This window comes from Setaria italica, chromosome II (assembly GCF_000263155.2).
Source record: "Setaria italica strain Yugu1 chromosome II, Setaria_italica_v2.0, whole genome shotgun sequence".
Taxonomy (NCBI): domain Eukaryota; kingdom Viridiplantae; phylum Streptophyta; class Magnoliopsida; order Poales; family Poaceae; genus Setaria; species Setaria italica.
Window position 1 is genome coordinate 13,150,824 of NC_028451.1, and position 20,819 is coordinate 13,171,642.

Sequence of the window (20,819 nt, forward strand, 5' to 3'; positions counted from 1 at the left end):
GATTAATTATGCTCACCCCATCGATTTCTGTCAAGTTAGCTGAAAGGAACAACTTCTTTGATGGGATGAATACTTGCTTTGGGCTTGCAAACTGAATTGGCAAAGCGTGGTTTGTTGGGTAGGCCATTTTATTCGGCTGAAACTGAGATAAATGACATGAGACCTAAAAAAAGAGAAAGTGATAAATGAAAGATCTGTGCAGTTGTTGTATAGTTGGTTTATGCAGATATGCGCTCTCATGACCAAGTCCTAGCAGGTTACGCTAATTAACTGAAGGATCTGGTAACCCAATCTACCTTAGATAGCAGCAAGCCATGTAACCCAGGTGGTTTTACCATGCAACATGGCTCATGCGTAACCGAGTGGGAGCAGGTTATGCAAATTCATCATGACCAGCCGGCCAGTCACGTGCCTTGGGATTTGCTATCATGGTAACCCAATCTGCCTTAGATGGTAGCAAGCCATCTTCGGTGCGCATGGGTTACACCGTCTGCATCTTTGTGGGTGTTGCTTGCCTCGCCCACGCTTAGCTTCCCCTCATCGGCATTGTCCTCTGTGGCTGGTGGCCCTTGCACCACAGCCTGGTGGTTGGCCACCTCTTCGGCATTTGCCCACACAAGCTAGCTTACTTCGTGGGCAGCGGCGACAGCCATCACTTGCAGTGCTATGATGGGGTCGTAAGTGTCACTCCGGCTCTGGTAGAAAGCAACAACATAGTCCGCGATGCACGCCGCGCTAGTATGGCCCTCCTATAGAGAGCGGGTGGACAGGGCGGTCGGAAGCCTCGTGGACGTGGAGGACTGCCTCAACAGCAGTGTTCCGGTGCTTTCTGACACGCACGGCCTTTGTCTATGCCTCATTGCGAGCGGCAGGGGCAGAAGTCATTGCAGCGTGGGAGCAGCTTGTCCTCGCCGCTTCCATCTATGCGAGTTTCAGGGAGGACTCGTTCTCCTTACCGGTCAAGGGCTCCGACGACCTCAGTGGTGGAGGATATGAAATGTAGTTGATGAAAGTACGAAATAAAAGCACGTAATTTCGGAAAATTCTATTTGTACAAAGGCAAATAGTATGTAGGTTCTTATAACTTTTAAGAAGAATGAGGTCACACCGGTGAAGCAATTTTTGAAATGTAGACCTAATTATGATGAGTACAAAGGGCTCATTAGCAATACAGACACCAAATACATTTGCCAACTAGGTGGGCCATACTAGATGGCCCAGGTCCATCAGATGATCACTTGATTTACTCATAATGTAAACCACTATCGAACACGAGATCTTCTATGCTTATATGCTAGGAATTTGTTTCGACGATGTCGTACGTAAACCATTAGATTTTTCGTGTAACCTGGAAATTTTAGATCTTCTATGACACATGCACAGAGGTGTTGTACTGTTGCATAAAATGTAGCCTTGGCGTAAGCATTCGAATGGATTCTGCATCGTACATAAACCACCATGTTTTCGTGTAAACCAAGAATTTTGGATGGTCTATGTTGCATGCACAGAGGTGTTGCTTAGCGTAACCATTCAAATCAATTCTTTATGCAGATAACATGGAATGTAATGTACGAGACCTGACGATGTAACCCGTGCGATTGAGAGTAAAAACAACAACCTCCGATGGTGGCACCCAACCACCAACCTATCGGACGTTGACCGATCGACGACGGAGTTTCCTCGACCCAACAATTTTAGCAGAGTCCTGCCAGTTCTTGGGTGACATCCAGGATCAATTATCCTCGACTGGCTGCGATTAGTATAGAGTTCCACCAGCAATCGTGCACATGCACTCATCGGTGACATCAATGAAGGATAGGGGATACCAAGAGACCGCGGTTGTACAATGATGTTGCTACCCTCATTGGTTTCTCCATTCCTTTACGCGACTCAAAAAAGATGGTGCCACATGTCACAACAGGATATGCTTAGCCATCCTTTACGGGACTTTATGCCGACCGCACTAAAGAAAGGCTCCACTTCTATGGACTAGCTCGCCAAATCCATTGTAGTCAATTATTAAGAGAAATTTATATTTTTTTGCCACCGCAAACGATGGGCTTCGCAAAATTGCGACCGCAAACATGGTTTTCGCATAATCACCCCTTAAAACATAGATTCTTTGTTTTGTTTGCCATTTTCTCCCATTTATTGATTTTTAATTGATTTTGCATTTTTCAAGGCGGTGAATGGACTAGATTGCCCCTCAGCCCTTTGACTTATCTGGCTAGACTACCAGATTGCATATGCTACTTTGGAATGTTTGAACTACCATGGAGGCTCAGGTATGGTGAAAGAACCTAAGAGAGTGCCCCTCATGATTGGATTTTAGTGGGTACAGAAAAATCTTGAGAATAGTAATGATTGCTATGACATGTTTATCATGAAAAGGATAGTGTTTCACCGACTGCATGATTCTTTGGTCAATGAGTATGGCTTGCAAGCAAGTAGAGGAATTTGTACCCTAGAAGCATTAGGAATTTTTTTATGGGCATGTGGTGCACCACAATCTTTTAGGCAAGTCAGAAATAAGTTTGGACACTCACTAGAAACTGTCAGTAGGAAGCTTGGAGAGGTACTGGATAGTATCAATAGCATGGCTTGTGATATTATAAAGCCAAAAGATCCTCACTTTACAACATCTCATTCTAGGATTAGGGATAACTCAAGGTTTTGGCCCTATTTTAAGGATTGTATCAGTGCAATTGATGGAACACACATACCTATTATGATCCCATTGAGTGAACAACCAAAATACTTTGGTTGACATGGTTATGCATCAGAAAATGTAATGGCAGTGTGCGACTTTAATATGAGATTCATATTTGCTGTCACCGGTTGGCTTGGTTCATGACACTCTTGTATTGTTAGATACTTTGGATACATACATCTAACAATTTCCACATCCCCCAGAAGGGAAGTATTATCTTGTTGATTCGGGATATTCTAACATAAAGGGGTATCTAGCCCCTTATAAGGGTCAAAGGTACCATGTATCTGCAACATGGGAGACAACCGGTGGGCTCCAAAGAGGTGTTTAACCATGCACATTCGTCCCTTTGAAATGAGATTGAGCGTTGTTTTGGTGTTCTAAAGATGAAGTGGTGCATTCTTTTGAGCTTGCCTACCTATCCCATCAACAAGCAAGCTAGAATCATATCTGCAGTTATGGCTCTTCACAATTTCATAAGGGATAGTGCCATACATGATGCTAATTTTGAAAACTGTGTTGATGATAATGATGGTCAGGATGGTGCAAGTATTATTCATGATGGGAGTGCTTCAGCAGATGATAGTGATATGGGTGCTTTGCAAGATTCCATTGCTGCGGCTTTGGTAGTATGATTGCTCATGTAGTTGCTTTTGTTATTTTGGCGGTATGAGGAGAGATTGTAATAGGCTCCAGTAATGACAGTTGATGCCTTAATTAAAAATTAATGAACCTGTAATGTCAAAAATTAATGCAGTTATTGCATTCTGTGCTTTTTTAGCAACTAAACAAGGTATTATCACCCTCATGCGCGTACATGGCATTACAGACTCGGCAAAAATAATCTCCTAACATAAAATCAGGTTGCCAAACACTCTGCTTCTATTACCAGCAGATTCTGTGGACAACAGCTTTTCAGGGTAGCTAGATTTTCAGAGAACCACAACTCAGAAAATCTGAAACAAACAGGCCCTGAATCAATCTGATAAAATTGTTGTGGTATGTGTCGCCGCCGGCAGACAGTCTGCCGGTGCCCCCCCACCCATCCGCTGACCGCCATCCGCTCGCCTGTCCACCTTCCTATGCACCGACTGGTGGCCACCATCCGCCTACTGGCTGCTTGCTTGCCCGCTGGCTGCCGCCACTATCATAGGCAAGGAGCGCGATGCGGAGGCACATGGGATGGCGCAAGGGAGCACCATGTCGTCTGGGTACGCGATGGTGCCCAGCAACCAGTGCCTGGGCATCCTGAAGCCCAGGTACACGGCATTAAGGAAGTTGTTCTGGAGGGATAGCTTTGAAGAGGAAATTGAAGGCCACGACTAGGGGCGGACCCAGAAACATCCTGCGCCCTGGGCTGAACACCGGCTAAATAACGTGGGCCATGTAGCTTTGTGTCAAATCCTAGGATAATGCAGGTTTCTTGGGCCTTTATTTTCTCTTTAGCTACATTGTACTAGATCCGGGCTACAGCCCCCCAGCCCGGGTCCTAGATCCGCCACTGACCGTGATGTATCTACATTGATGTATTGTCTTTACAAAGGAAATTGAAGACCTGCAGGTGCTTGGGGAGGCGTTGAAGACTTTCTATTCTACTTCAGTTGTTGTTTTTCAGGATTGAATGTATTTTGTAGGAATTATGCAGGAGCAGTTGTCATACATATATCTATGGGTCCACCAGAAGGTTTGGACAGTCCTAGATACAAGGCTGTGCATCGAGACGTGTTAGACAAGTGCAAAGCTCTGGAGTATCTCATTGAAAAATTTTGCGAATTTTCAATTTCTGACCTAGTCAAAGATTGAGGGGATGAGTCCGAGTACAACTCAACTTCTCCTTCTAGTCAGACTAGTTTTCACGAGCTGGCTCTTAAGCCATTGTGCAAATCGGTCTACGACCCAAGTCAATTCCCGTTCAGACTCAAAAAAAAGGGTGCTGTCTACCAAGGTACCTTGTCCAGATCACAATTCAACTCGAATTTGATCGAGGACCTCGACTGCTACTCGGATCCGGAAGAGGAGACTCCGTTATCAGGTTCTCAACAAGGCCTAGTGATTACATCAACTCCACAAGGCAGATTCGTCTACTATCCCAACATGAAGTCACCTGCTCTTGCCTTATCACCTACCTTGATACCCTCCCGTACTAGGAAGAAACTCCCATGTCGCCTATCTATGAAGAAGATGGCTCCACGGAGGTTATCACATTAAGTTTGGGAAGCTATTCTCTGGAGTGGGAACTTCACATCAAGAGCAGAGCATCGCCGCCGCCTTGCAGCTGACCTACTAATCATAAACTTGGATCACGCGTTTGAAGCAGTTCAATCGCGTCAACACAATACTCCTCTCACCACTGTAGCGTCCATTGATCTGATTACTCGAGCAATGCCACAAAACAAGTACACTAGGCAATTGGTTGAGCTGGCAAAGCGTGCGTACGAGCAACTCAATCAACAAAACCTAATACATTCCGTTCCTCACACCCCATGCCAACATGGCAGTAGTCATAGGTGCACTCAATCCAGACCAAGTCAAATTGGAGGTGCCAGACCCAGCAAAGTCGGAGCAGAGGGTAGTCGCGGGCGGAACACTTGGGATGCCGTGGCCACCATCGGCCCAACCCAGAACCTGAATGCCTAGTACGTGACATCCGTCACATGATCAACAACAACAACAATGCCCGTACAATCATTGAAGGATGCTGCCGCGAGCGCGAGCAATAAGTCAAGTACCAGGGAGAAGACTCTGACGGGTCCCCCGCCTTCTCAAGACGAGTTAGGAAGACAATTCTACCTGACAAGTTCAAACTTCCGGGTATCACCAAGTACAACGGCAAGCAGGGCCTAGTCCAATGGCTGTGGTGCTACTCACTGTCAGTACAGGCGGCAGGAGAAAACAACAACACCAAGGTCATCTACTTCCCTATCTGCATGGAGGCAGCACCACTCACATGGCTCGAGTCATTAGACAAGAACTCTATTGACACGTGGAAGGACCTCAAGATGCGTTCACAAACAACTTCGTATGGGCAATACAGCGTCCTGGCAACAGGATCGACTTGTCTCAAGTCAAGCATCAACAAGGCGTGACCCTGCACAGTTATTTACGTCATTTCTTCGACAAGAAGGCCACTATCGTGGACATCAAGGAGCGTGACACCATAGATTCCTTCCAGAATGGTCTCTATGACCGCCGAATGTTCCAAGATTTTGGCAGGAGATGCCCCGAAGATATCAAGTCTTTTAAGATCATGATACAAGCCTAGGCGGATGAAGAAGACAAGGAGATCAAGAGGTTTGAATCTAGTCATAACAAGGGCCAAAACAACAACAATCAGACTAACAGCCAGCGCAATGACAGGAATCGTAATGATCGCCCCAGCAACGATAATCGAAATAACTACTCGGGAGGTCAGAATCGCAAGAGGAAGCTAGATAATACTGTCAGGACAATGTCCCAATCATCCAAGAAAGGTGGTAGAAATCAAGAAAGGACTCCGTTCAGCGAGCTCCTGAAGAAGCGGTGCCCATGCCACCCGTATCATAAGCACTCTGGAATGGATTGCTATAGTTTGTGTAGATTCATGAAAGATTTGCCGGAACCTTCTAGAACCAAGGACAAGGGCAAAGCCAAAGAAGATGAAGATGACGGTGACAACGGCAAATTCCAGAACCCTTCCAATACTATCAACGTCATCTTTGGCGGTACACCGGGTACTGCTACTAAGCGGTCCTAGAAGCTAGCCCTCCAAGAGACCATGTCCATTGAACCAGCAATGCCTACATTCCTCAAGTGTTCGAGGTGCCAATCACATTCTCCAGAAAGGATCAGTGGACTAGTTTCTCAGACCCGAGATGGTATCCTCTCGTCCTAGACCCAGTAGTTGCTGGCTCTAGGCTCACCAAAGTATTCATTGATGGCGGGAGCGGTCTCAACATACTCTTCACCAAGACATTGAGGAAGATGGGCCTCGATATTACTGAAATGCTACGCCGACAAACTCTCCATTCTATAGGATTGTCCCAGGCAACGCAGCTGTACCCCTTGGTTAGGTGGTTTTGCTAGTTACCTTTGGCACCAAAGAACACTACCGAATAGAGTACATCCGGTTCGTGGTGGCTGATTTCGAAATGTCGTGTCACGCTATCCTCAGAAGGTCACCACTAGAAAATTCTTGGCCATCCCACACTTTGTGTACATAGTACTCAAGATGCCGAGACCCAAGGGAGTACTCTCTGTGCATGGAGACTTGAAGAGATCATACGACTGTGACACGGAAGCTGTGGACCTAACAACGACTACTCAAGTACCAAATTCGATGATACAAGTCTTCGCTGCTTCTAAGAAGCTGTCCCCATTAGAACTCAAGATTCCAAAGAAGAACTCGATGCAACAAAGGTCAAACCAGCAAGTGAAGTCGACATCAAAGCCATTGACCTTGAGACTGGTGATAGCTCCAAGACAGCCTTGATTGGCTTGGGGCTGGACCCTAAATAGGAAACCGCGCTCGTCAACTTTCTTCGGGCCAACCAAGACATCTTCGCGTGGAAGCCATCAGATATGTCGGGAGTGCCTCGGGAGTTGATCGAGCACCCACTAAATGTGGATCCCAAAGCAATGCCAAAATGACAATGACTACGTCGATTCCCCCAACATAGAAGAGATGCAATCAAAAAGGAGTTGGCAAAACTACTCGTAGCGGGCTTCATAAAGGAAGTCTATCATCCAGAGTGACTGGCCAGTCCCGTCTTGGTATGAAAGAAAAACATCAACAAATGGAGGATGTGTGTCGACTACACAGACCTCAACAAGCATTGTCCAAAGGATCCCTTTGGGCTCCCTAGGATTGATCAAGTCGTCGACTTGACAACTGGATGCGCTCTACTCTGCTTCCTCGATTGCTACTCGAGGTATCACTAGATAGCTCTCAAGGAAGAAGATCAAATCAAGACCACATTCATAACCTCATACGGAGCTTTCTGCTACACTACAATGTCGTTCGGGTTGAAGAACATAGGCGCTATCTATCAAGGGGCAATCCAGGAGTGCTTTAAGAAACAGTTATACCACAATGTAGAGGCTTACAAGGATGACGTGTGTCCTCCATACATCTATGGGCCTACCAGAGGGTGTGGACAGTCCTAGATACGGGGTTGTACACCAAGAGGTATCAGACATGGAGACTACAGTGCAGGACGATGTGGTCTATGTAGAGCACAAGAACTAGTCGACGATTAGGAAACTACTCGTAGCAATTAGGGTAGGACTCACTAGTCGAATCCGACTAGTATTCTTGAAAACAACCAACCTGTAACTGAAAGTGCATTTGGCCTCCTAAGTGGGTTTTGGTGTTGATGACATGCATAGTTAGGGGACTAATAATTTTATCAAGTGATTAACAGGTTTTAATTATAAAGAAGTGCAAAGGTGTATGAAAGGAATCTCAAGAAACCCCAAATTGCAAAGATAGAATGGTGTTAAGCTCAAAAGAAGACTCGTTTAAAATTTCTAATTTTGAATTTGAGTATAGGAACACCTTACTATAAAGGAGGATACGAATGGATAGCTTAAAGATACTAAAGTGCTCAATTGAGATGCTAACCACCCATTGAGAGACACAACTCACTCACTTGCACATCCTTTACCTTAGTTTTTCAGTGTGTCGGAAGTTCTGACACCAATCGTAAGTATCTAGTAACTCCCGATAGGGGTTCTCGACCGAGTTAACTTGAAATTATCGGAAGTTCCAATACTCTATCGGAAGTTCCAATACATTAGCGTCGGGTGTTTCTTAAAACTTCCGACTAGGACCCTCGGCCATCTGTTTTAATTTCATCGGAAGTTCCGACCCTGTGTTAGAAATTCCGACAGGTACATAAATGTACTGTAACGGCTAGTTTTGGGGGCTCGGGTATAAATACCCCTCACCCCCCATTCATTGCTGCTGATCTACCCGTGAAGAACACTCCCTTTAAGCATTGAATACTCCTTTCCCTCACCCTTCTGAGCTAAATCTTTGAGAGTTTGAGCTAGGGTTTGGGGGAGAGCAAGATTGAGGGTGTGAGCCTTGAGGTTTTGAGTGTGAGGTTCAACAAGTTCATCTCAAGAGCACTTCAAGCATCCTAGGCTTCGATTCACATTTGTTACTTTTAAACCTTGCTTCTTGACAGCTAGGTGTCGCCCGTTTGAGCGCACTCTTTGTGTGGTGCGCCCAGGAACGTTTGTATTACCCATCCTTCATGGATTCATAGTAAGTGACTCAATCGTCCTTTGTGGTTGATTGAGGGAGGTAAAGGGTTAGTGAGGACCCGGCTCTTTGTGAGCTCCTCAACGGAGACGTAGCTTCCTTTGTGGGAGCGAACTCCGGTAAACAAATCCTTGTCTCTCATGCTTGTTGTGTTCTTCGATTTCATATTGACCTAGAAGCTTGAATTAAGCCGGTCTATCATTTTGTGTGGTTCCTTGTATATCTATCTCCTGCAGTAGTCTCTACTCTTCATTTACAATCTTTTGATTCAAATAGAATTGACAGACCCTATGGATTTGAGCCAATGGTCGGGCACTTTTAGATCTTGGCCGAATGAAACCCCCGGCTGGAAAGAGTGGTACCAAAGAATGGCCAACTCCAAGAGAGTTCAATGGGATGAATTAAAAATCGGCCAGTGCATCAATCTATCTTTGTCCCAGATGGAGCAAAATGAACCCTTGGTGATAGTAGCCTCCTACTTCTAGTCTGACGCGCTTAATGCGTTTCTCTTCGGGCATGGACCCATGACCCCAACTCTGGCCGATGTTCTGATGCTAACCGGCCTCAATATTTCCTCCCCCGATACACCCTTCAATTATCTGACCAAGCCGACCCATCGGCTGGATATGAAAGGAATCGGAAGGTGGAAAGGTTTTATCAACAAAAACATGAGGACTAGGATGATTTTAGAAAGAGATTACGCAGCCTTCTTGGTGATGTGGCTGGACAAGCACCTTTTCTGCGGCAGAGCGGTCGGCCCTTCTTCCAACACACAAGCTCTGGCTGAAGCCCTGTCAAGAGGAGCCTCCATCCCTCGGGAAGCATCTGCTAGGATCGGCCTACCACATGATGCACCAGATTGGTGTCAAACTGTCAAAGGGGGAGCCGATTGGTAACCCTGGTGGCCCCTGGTGGTTCATCACCCTCTGGCTCAATTTGTACATGAGCAAGATCTCCCAGCAGCAGATAGAGACCAAGACATTCCCTAACATTGAGTCAGAGGAAAACCCCATAGTACGACGACGGTGCACCTCTTTTGGCGAAGTGGCATCAGCTTTCCCTGGTTGCCAGTTTACCGCCACCCAGACAGCTGAGTATTTCAGATGCTTTTACAACAGCTTTAGTGAAGAAACTACCAGTTGGTACCTGTACCAGAGAACGGAACCGCTTTTTGAGCTTCCCTTCTGTTATGACTCGATGTCCAACTCCTTTGAGAACGATCTCACGGACACCTTGATCAAGCCAGGGATCTTACCAGTGAACTTCTTCTCCGAGAAGGATTCCCCAACTTATGAGTTTTCCAACCCATCAGTTGCAGCACGACAGTTCGGCCTCGGTCAGCTGCCGATTCAGGTTTACTTTGCCGGTCACGCAAAATTCCGGGACGAGCTCACCAAGGGTCTCGATTACAATTAGCTGTGTAATCTAGTGCCGGACTCCAGCACCATTGATCTAAACAATTGGATAGTGGCTCCTTTTGCTATCCAACAATTCAAACTATGGTGGGCAGAATGGAAGCAACACCTCTTTTGTGTATCCCCTGCAACATGTTGCAATGATCTGGACCCTAACAACAACGACCCAAACGCAGCGGTACATGCTCTCTTCTCAGCCGATTTCAATATCATTTCCTTTTATGTTACAAATTTGCCGCTAATTCTTATTTTCCTTTTACAGTCCGAAAGTCGACTTCCTCCAACGCGCAGCCAAAGTGGTAGATCGATAAAAAATCGCTATCCATACACACCATTCCCACATATCGGCTATCACACCCCAACCATAGAAGACATCACTACCGGCCGATCGAGACAGACGTCGAAAAAAAACCTCTTCAAAGAAGACGAGTCGCCGAGTGTGCGCTCGTATAGAATCGGACGATCAGTCGGCGACAGCATCGGCTGAATCTTTAGCTGCGCCAACTCTACCGATTGTCGTGGAAGTCGATCCCCAGGCTGCTACGGAAGCTGGAGCGGCTGCTGCATCATTGTTGGTAGAAGTTGTTCAGGTAACTTTGTATACCCCACATTCTTCTAAGCAGCCTGTCGATATTAATTTCTTCTTCCTGTTAGGTCACGCAAATCGCCCCAGTGCAATCTTCGCAGCAATCAGCCACCATCCAGGCAGAAGCAGGGACACCAATAATCCCTCCTACTGAGGTAGAGAAAATCTGTCCAAATCAAATTTCTCAATCCTTAATCAAAATCTAACCAATTTCTGATGTAGGCTACCCTGGCACGTCAATTGTGCCCTTCCATCGGCCAGACGACTCATGGAGGTATAGTAGTCATTATCTGCCATCAAACTTAATCACCTGCCTCGTACTTACAGAGCTCCATTTTTTGTTCCTTTCCAGGAGGCTGGCCCGAGCACGGCACCGATAATTGTCGAATCCTCCTCCTTCGATGAACCAGCTGCGCCAGTTCCCGAGATGAGGGTAGCACTCCTGCCGGCGCAATTAGAAGAAATCCACTTTAAGGAGGTAAGAAACCTAACACTCGAATCGGCCAATTTCCTATCACCGTCAGCTAATCCGTAGTTTTATTTTTATTCTTTTTCAGGAGCAAGATAGCCCCAACAATAGTCTCTTTTCTTTTACGGTTGCACTTTCTGATGAGGAAGAGGTCACCTCGTGCCAAGTCGCACTGAGCTCGATCCTTGATGACGTCCGTGCCAAACTTGAGAGCATACGGACCCTCCTCCAAGACGACATCGGCTGACTAGTGGAAGACGCCTCGCCGATTCGGCAGCTTCTCGGCAAAATCGGAGGCCGAGTTCCAGAAGAGGCAGAAGAGGCTCTGGCACCCACCGCATACATTGAGTCAATGCGGATTCCAATGTTCAGGGCCTTGGGCACATGGCCAATCGCGCCAAACTAGCGAAAGCCCGTGAGGAGGAAGATTCCTACAAACATCGAGCGCAAGAGGTGCATCAACGAATCAGCTCCCTTGAAAGCTCTCGCCCAGATATTGTTGGTGCCATAGACTGCCTCAAACGGTGAAGGGCAGAGCTTGCCAAGGAGATGGAGCAGGTGACCAAAGCCATAGCCGTTGAAGAGAAAAGACTCCAAGACCTCCCCTCTATCTTTGCCGAGCTGAAGCAAGAGAGGCAGAGCCTGGCCCACGAAGCAATCAAGCTCCATCGCCATATGCCAGAACTCCCTGGATTGGCTGATGACGACTAGAGGACTTTAGACTCGGCCGATCAGGTTAGGCAGCGAGCGATTGCGGCTATTAATGCCCTTCTCAAGTAAATTGTAAAAGCACTGAATGTTCTGTAAAAACATTAATGTCCTTCTGCTGTTGACGTGCGGATTCAAACTTGGATTGTCCTCTGCGGTAGCCTTTTCATTTAATGTTCCTTTATTTCGATGGGACGCGTACTACCAACCCCTCATCCTTTTCCTTCTATAAGTATGAGGCCCCGTATCATTTCCAAAGACATCCGCATCGCCCGTCTTCTTTTCCTCTAGTGGTTTGATCTCCATACCCTCAGATTAGGTGCCGAGATGTCTTCTTCCTCTTCTTCCTTCTCCGTCAATCAGGTGCGAAATCTTCCTTCATTCCCCCGTCTAACATTTCAATCAATCTGAAGATGAGCGGTTGTTTGCTAATTTTCAGCCGAGACGCCTTAGTCCTGACCTGGAACGAGCGATCGAGGTCATGCATTCTGATGAACCGCTGTCGCAGGCGGACAGAGATCTGATCAGGGCTCATCATAAAGAACTCAAAGATCACATCCCCGTTGATGTTCAGAAGATACTGGACCATATGGACGCCAACTGCTCCAGGCGGCCGCCAACTGAAAGGAGTCATCCACTTCCTCGCCAGGTCACCCTTGAGGATGCCACGATGGGGACATCCCAACTGCCTCTTGACAGGAGTCACCCACTTCCTCGTCAAGTCGAGGTCAAAGCTGCCATGGAGGATCTGGAGGAAAAGAGCACCTGCCTCTTGATAGAATTAGGCCGGATCGAGAGAGAGATTAAGAAAAAGCGTGGTCAATAAATGTGTTGGTACTTTTATTCTAAGGGTGACTTGTACCGTGTCAGCCATGTACCCTGTTACTTGTACCGAATAATAAATCGGCCAGACTAATCGAATGTTTCATCCTTAAGGCGATGTTATCTTTGCATCGGCTATATAAACAAAAGCCAACAGGAGTTGGCCACGTCGTTAGTTATGCATCCACCCATATACTGGGATAGTATCTCTTCAGATACCTTCCATTCAAGGCTCTTGTGAATTCCTCTCCTTCGATAGTTTCTAGTATATACGCGTTTCCCGAAGCGCATCAGCCGATTCTATACGACCCTTCCCAAGTGGGCGACCATTTACCGAATTTGGGATCCTTAGACCCTATCGGCAGCACCAACTTCCATACCAAATCTCCTTGGGAGAATTGTTTGACCTTGACCTTCTTGTCGTACAACCTAGCCACCCTTTTCTTATTTTTCCTCAATGCTGATCAGGGCCCTTAATCGCTGACCTGCCAAATTGTCAAGCTCTCCCTTCATGAGGAGGGAGTAGTCATCGGCCATTAACTGATCTTGAAGCAACGTGCGCCTTGACCCCGTCATTAATTCCCAAGGCAATACTGCCTCGTGACCATATACCAACTGATACAGAGATATTTTAGTGGCCCCATGGCAGACCATCCTATAAGCCCATAAAGATTCGGTTAAGGATAGGTGCCACTTCTTGGGTTGCTCTTCTGTCTTCCTCTTGAGCAACTTGATTATCCCCTTATTGGATGATTTGGCCTGACCGTTAGCTTGAGCATAATATGGAGAAGAATTCAACAATTTAATTCCCATATCGGCATTGAACTCTTCGAACTCTCCTGAAGTGAACATCGTCCCTTGATCAGTTGTGATGGTTTGAGGGATGCCGAACTGATAAACAATATGGTCTCTCACGAAATTGATCATAGCGGTCGATGTCACGGCCTTTAATGGAACTGCCTCCACCCACTTAGTAAAATAGTCAGTGGCTACTAATATAAATTTGTGCCCCTTGCTTGATGGAGGATAAATCTGTCCGATGAGGTCTATTCCCCAACCTCTAAACGGCCATGGCTTGATTATTGGATTCATAGCCGAGGCTGGTACACGCTGCACATTGCCAAACTTCTGACAATCTTGACAACCTTCATAATATTTAAAGCAATCTTCGAGTATCGTCGGCCAATAATACCCGTTGTTTCTAACCATCCATTTCATTTCGTGAGCCGATTGGTGAGCTCCGCACACGCTCTCGTGAATTTCTCCCATCAGGACCTTCACTTCTTCAGTTCCTAGTCATTTGAGCAGAACTCCATCAATCGTCCAGTAAAACAAATCATCTTCGAGCAACACATATTTTGTGCCCTGAAAGCATATTCACCGATCCACTTTCTTGGACGGATCTTTCAAGTAATCGGCGATCTCCTTTTGCCAATCATCGGCCGCAAGTTCTAGAGTCATGGCGCCTTGAATCGGCTGATACCCGGACGCGTGTTGGGCAAGCCTGTTAGCCTCTTCATTGTAATTTCTAGGAATATGCTCAATAACCGTGGACTTGAATTCTCTTAAAAGTTGGAGATAGTCTTCGTAATTGATCCACAATGAGCATGGAATCCCCAAAAAATTCCGCCGCATCGGCTTTGATCTCTCTCAATAATTGAATACCTTTTAAGACGACTCGATATTCCGCCTGATTATTGGTCGCGGATGCTTCTATCGGTAGAGAGAAATCATAACTTGCCCCCCGAGGTGATATGAGAACTATGCCGATTCCTGATCCAGCCCCGCACGAAGAACCATCGAAGTATAGAGTCCATGGGACTGGTTCCACGACAACGATTTCTGGCCCATAATGTCGAGCCACGAAATCGGCCACGACCTGGCCCTTGATGGCTTTGGCCGATTCGTACCTTAGGTCAAATTCTGACAGAGCCAGGATCCACTTTCCAATCCTCCCTTTCAAAATTGGTAATGACAGCATGTACTTTACTACATCATCCTTGCATACGACTATGCACTCTGCCGATAACAGGTAGTGCCTGAGCTTGGTGCACGAGAAATACAGACACAGGCACAGCCGTTCTACTGGAGAATATCTCGTTTCGGCGTCCAGGAGTCTTCTGCTAACATAATAAAGTACCCGTTCCTTTCCTTCGAACTCCTATACCAGCGCCGATCCGATAGCCCGTTCATTGGCCGATAGGTATAGTCTGAACGGTTTGTCAGCTTGTGGAGGGACTAACACGGGTGGTGAAATCAGATATTGCTTGATGTCTTCTAATGCTTTGCGCTGTTCTTCTTCCCATACGAATTCCTGATCGGGTTTCAACTTCAACAAAGGCATGAAAGCTTGAATACGCCCGGACAAGTTGGATATGAATCTTCTGATAAAGTTGACCTTGCCGATTAGGGACTGCAGCTCAGTTTTATTCTGTGGGGCTACAACCTTGTTCATGGCAGCTATGATCTTTCGGTTGACTTCTATCCCACGCTCATGGACCATGAAGCCTAGGAATTGTCCGGCCGACACACCGAACGCGCACTTGTTTGGGTTCATTTTCAACCCATGCTTCCTTGTGCACTCCAACACTTCTTGTAAATCGGCTAGATGCTCCTGATGTCCCTTTGATTTGACCACGACGTCATCGATGTAGATTTCTACCAGTACACCAATAAGCTTGTGAAATATATAGTTCATAGCCCGTTGATACGTGGCGCTGGCGTTTTTTAATCCGAAGGTCATCACTACCCACTCGAATAGACTAAGGTGGCCCAGGCACCTGAAAGCTGTTTTTGAAATATCTTCTTCGGCCATTAATATTTGATTGTACCCAGCATTACCGTCCATGAAACTGATGACTTTATGTCCTGCGGCGGCATCTATCAAAACATCGGCTGTTGGCATTGGATACCCATCCATCGGCGTAGCCTGATTAAGGTTCCTGAAGTCGATGCACACACGCAGCTTTTCATTTTTCTTGTATACAGGTATGATATTAGAAATCCACTCGGCATAACGACACTGCCAAATAAATCCTGCTTCAATCAATCTTGTAATTTTGGCCTTTATATCAGGTAAAATTTTAGGGTTACACCATCGTGCAGGCTGCTGATACGGCCGATATCCTGGTTTTATAGGGAACCGGTGTTCGACAATGGACCGGTCTAGGCCAGGCATCTCATGGTATTCCCAAGCAAAACAATCTTTAAATTCTTTCAATAAACTTGTCAATTTACATTTGTACTCGGGGTCCAAGCTAGCACTAATATACATCGACCTTGGCTTGCTACCATCTCCTAAATCCACCATCTCCAATGAATCGGCCGACGTAAATCTGTGCCCAAGCTTCCCGTCTTCTCGGACGAACTGATCCATCTAATATGAATCTTCAGAGCCGACTGCTCGGATCGGCTGTAGGCCAAAATCGGACACTTTTAGGAAATCGGTGTCCCAAGTTCTACCGGATATGCACTTGATGTGTTCGCAGCTCCAATGTTGCGCGTCGGCCGCCGCAACACTGTAGGCGGAATCGGCGGTGACTATGTCTATGTTGTCACTGACCCATTGTACGAGGCATTGGTGCATTGTAGACGGGACGAAGCAATTCGCGTGTATCCAATCGCGACCGAGCAACATGTTGTAGGACCCTTTGCCATTAATAATAAAGAAAGTAGTGGGAAGGGTCGTACTGCCAATGGTGAGATCGATGCAGAGCGCTCTGCGGGTGGGAGACACGTTGCCTTCAAAGTCTTTGAGCATCATGTCCGTCTTGGTCAGATCTTCGTCGCTTTTGCCCAACTTCCGGAACATGGCATACGTCATGATGTTGACTCCAGCGCCTCCATCTACTAGTAGCCTGGTGACAGGTCATCCGTTGACATGTCCTTTGAGGAATAGGGCTTTGAGGTGTTGTTGTTTTTCGTCCTCGGGTTTCTCAAAAGTGGCTGTCATTGGCTCCAAAGCCAATTGCGCCATCTACTCCTCCATCTTTGTCGTATCGTCTCGATCGGCGGGAGCCATGAACTCCATCGGCAAGATAAACACCATGCTGACGTCAGCTGCCGATTCCTGATTGTCGCCTTCCTCATTGTTGTCTCTTTTGGGGCACCAGACTCGAGACCTGTCATCTTTCTTATCCACCATCTGCCTCTGCTCTTCTTGTTGTTGTTCCCATTGGCGCAGACGTTGGATCCTTCGTTTTTGGGATTTGGTCAATCCGCCAGGGCACCACCTGGGGTTCACCGGTTTGGCCGGCAGTTTGGCGCGCTCCCAGTCTGGATCTCGCCCTAGGGGGTTTTCATCTAACACCTTAGCGTCGGCCATCTCTTCTAGCCGATCATGTGCGCTGGCTCTGCCCCCCAACCGCTTGCGCTGGTCAATCCTGCCCCCTGGCCAATCATACTGTTCAAGTTTGCCTCTTGGCCGATCATACCGGTCAACTCTACCCCCAGCCGATCACGCACTAAAAGGTGTCGATCCTCTTGTTCGCGCCAGTTTCTGCTGATCGGCTCTGATCCTCTGTCTCTGGAGCGTGACCTCTTGAACGGGCGATCATCGCGATATGGACCGCTGCACTGAGGGCAATTATCGGCTGATGGTAACCTGAGGTTATTTTCCCAGCACTGGATGAAGAACGGGCATCGCCAATGATCTTCGTGTCGGCGTATCATCTCTTCGCAGTGTCTCGAACTTTCCTACTGCCACTAATATTTGTTGAGCAAGAATTGGGAGGTGACAGGTCTACGCGATCACTCTGATCCTTCACCCTCATCTTCAACCCATCTTTTCCCCTTGACATCATCCATCGTAGCCTAATTTCTGGGGTCCATGGCGCCACTCTTCTTAGCCGATTCCGAAGTCAGCACCTTGGTTTGGAGTGCGTTCCTTCCTGTGTCAACCATGTTAGTAGGGAAAGGATGCTGATCAATCTTCATTGACTTCACTGGCTTTGTTGGGACTTCGAACTTGAGTCTGCCTTGCTCGATGGCCGATTGTATTTGCTGTCGGAAGATTTTGCATTTGTTTGTATCGTGGAACGTGGCATTGTGCCATTTGCAATACTTCATCTTCTTGAGCTGTTCGGCCGATGGGATAGTGTGGTAAGGTGAAAGCTTGATCTGCCCCTCTTGGAGAAGTAAGTTGAAAATTTTGTTGGCCTTTGACGTGTCAAAACCGAATGCTTCTGGCTCTTTCTTCCCGAAAAGACATGATATCGGCTTCTTCCCTTTGACCCATTCTGCTAGGCTGATTTCCACTTCCTCCTCAGATTCAGATTCCTCCAAGTACGCCACCTTTTTCTAAAAGTTTCTCCACTGATCAAAAGGGCGTACTTCCTGACCGGCCAATCGGTGAACGATTTGACTCAAGCTTTCGAATTCCTGGGAGGCGTACTTCTCTTTGATGTGTGGCAAGAGTCCTTGGAAGGTGATGTCGGCGAGCTGAGCGTCAGTCAGGACCAGGGAGTAGCATTTGTTTTGGACCTCTCTGAACCTCTGCACATAACTGGTTACTGGTTCGTCGCTCCTCTGCTTGAGGATGGTCAAATCTGAGAGCTTCATCTCGTGGACTCCCACGTAGAAGTATTTGTGGAATTGTTTTTCTAGATCAGCCCAAGTAACAATGGAATTAGGTGGTAGAGTGGTGAACCACTGGAAAGCTGACTCGGATAGGGACGATGAGAATAGATGCACCCTCAGAGCATCTTGTGTGGCGGCCTCCCCGCTCTGGATGATGAATCTATTTACGTGCTCCACGGTTGAGGTGTCGTCCAGCCCCGAAAACTTGGTGAAGTCAGGAACTTTATACCGATGGGGAAATGACAGTAGGTTGTACACAGGTGGGTATGGCGTCTTGTACATATAGGTTTGTACCTTCAGCTTCAACCCGAATTGGTCTTGAATCACCTCCGCTATCCTTGCTGTCCAATCCACTTGCTGCTAATGAACAACTAGTTGAGGGATCGGCACATGTTGATGGATCGGTGGTGGGATGGCCGGGTAATGGATCAAAGCATGTGGCGGATTTTGCGACAGTGTGGCCGGCTGAGCAGTTGACAGTTGGTAGTGTAGCGAATCTGCCGTCCCATCATATAGTATCATCGGCGCCGCACTTCTGAGTGTTTCCGCAGTGTCCACCCCGACAAGGCCGGTTGATATTGTGGGACCGTTGGCCGGATAGTCGATTGGAATGGTGCTTGGATCAGAGAGCCTCCATAACTGGTTGATTGGTCCAGAAAAGCCAGCATTGCTGGTGCCCCCAAGGCATTGAGTTTGAGGGTAGTGATTGTGCAGAGGAAATCTAGGCAGGCTGAGATGGCGCTTGTGATTGAAAGCATGGCGCATCGTTGTATCCTGGAGGCATTGAAGGCAATGAAGTGTTGTATCCTCCATGTTGTGTTGGTATCGGCTGAGGAGCCAAGTGAGATGTGCCTGGTAAGCTTCTGACTGGAGCTACAATAGGTGGGGCGTATGCTGGCCCCTGATATCCTTGAGCCACTCCGCTGACCAAGGAACTGATGATGGCATTGTACACCATGTTGGTCATCACTGAGGATTGGTCAATGAAAGCTTGATAAACGGACTGTTGAATCATATCGGACATCTTGCCCGAGTCCTCAGCGATGGTGATCTAGCGGGGAGTTGGAAGAGGAGCTTTCTTGACGGTCTCCCCGCTTCTGGTATGACTGAAAGATTGCAGGCATGTCTTCTTGTAGTCTTCAGGTGTCCTGCCAGTTCTTCTTTCTAGTCGTCCTTAAGATCTGCCTTCGTGACCTCGATGACGTTGTCTTCAGAGATTTCGATGGCCTTTGACATGTTGGATGTTGAAGTGGTCCCACCGGGCATGCCAAAAGTGTGTTGGTGCTAAAGATCGGCCGATGGCCTTCAGCGTCGGACACATGACCCGGGAGAATCTGCTTAACTCCTGTTTGGGTGATCGCCCTGGTGCGGTTCGCGCGGCGTGCCAGTCAATCTGACCTGTTGATTGACAAGGAAAGAAACGTATTAAATTCCAGGGGCCTCGATCGGCTAAAATTCCGATCTGTCTCAAAAAACGTATCAGCAAATCGGCCGATTTGCTATGAAGATGACCAGCTATAGGACAGCAGGTAATCGAGTAGCGATTATGAAGAAACCACCAGAGTAGGCTAAATAATGCTACAAATGCAACACTTGAAATAGGTCTAATCGGCTGTATGATGAAAAACAAGAAAAGCAATAATAAAGCTGACAGTTCAAATCTCAAGCTGGATAACTGGTGATAAAACTAGAACAATAGATAAAACCTATAATTCTAGTAAATATCAATAACTGGTGAATAAATCTAAACGAAACGACAGTGATGCGCCCAAAGTTAAAGCTTAGATATTACTCGATAGACGGAACTTACAAAATCGGCCGGAGATCATGTCGATGCAATCCTGCCGACCCGTACGAACTTGTGAAAGGAAAAGAAGTATTGGCGAAGTCGCCGACTTGAAAGTAAAGTACGATGAAAAAGTAGATTGTTTGTATTGATTGATGTGTTGTTTTACAAATCTCTAAAGATGGCTATTTATAGCCTGTTACAACTGATTTCCTAACCGACTAGGATCTATCTCTAATTTTAAACAAAAACGAATATTTACAAACACAACTCGTATCGGAGTTGGTTATCATACTCCCACGAGCCAATCTTTCTCTATCTTCTTTTTCTGGCCCATCTTAAGCCCATATTGGCCCAAACGCTCCAGCCTTCCAATCAGCCGACCTCCACCAACTCTGTCTGCTAATCGCTCGAAACACTGTAGCGCCAATCGGCCAATTCCTACCTGTAGCACCAATCGGCCGATTCCCAATCGTAACCTTTAAATCCGTCGCATCAGCCA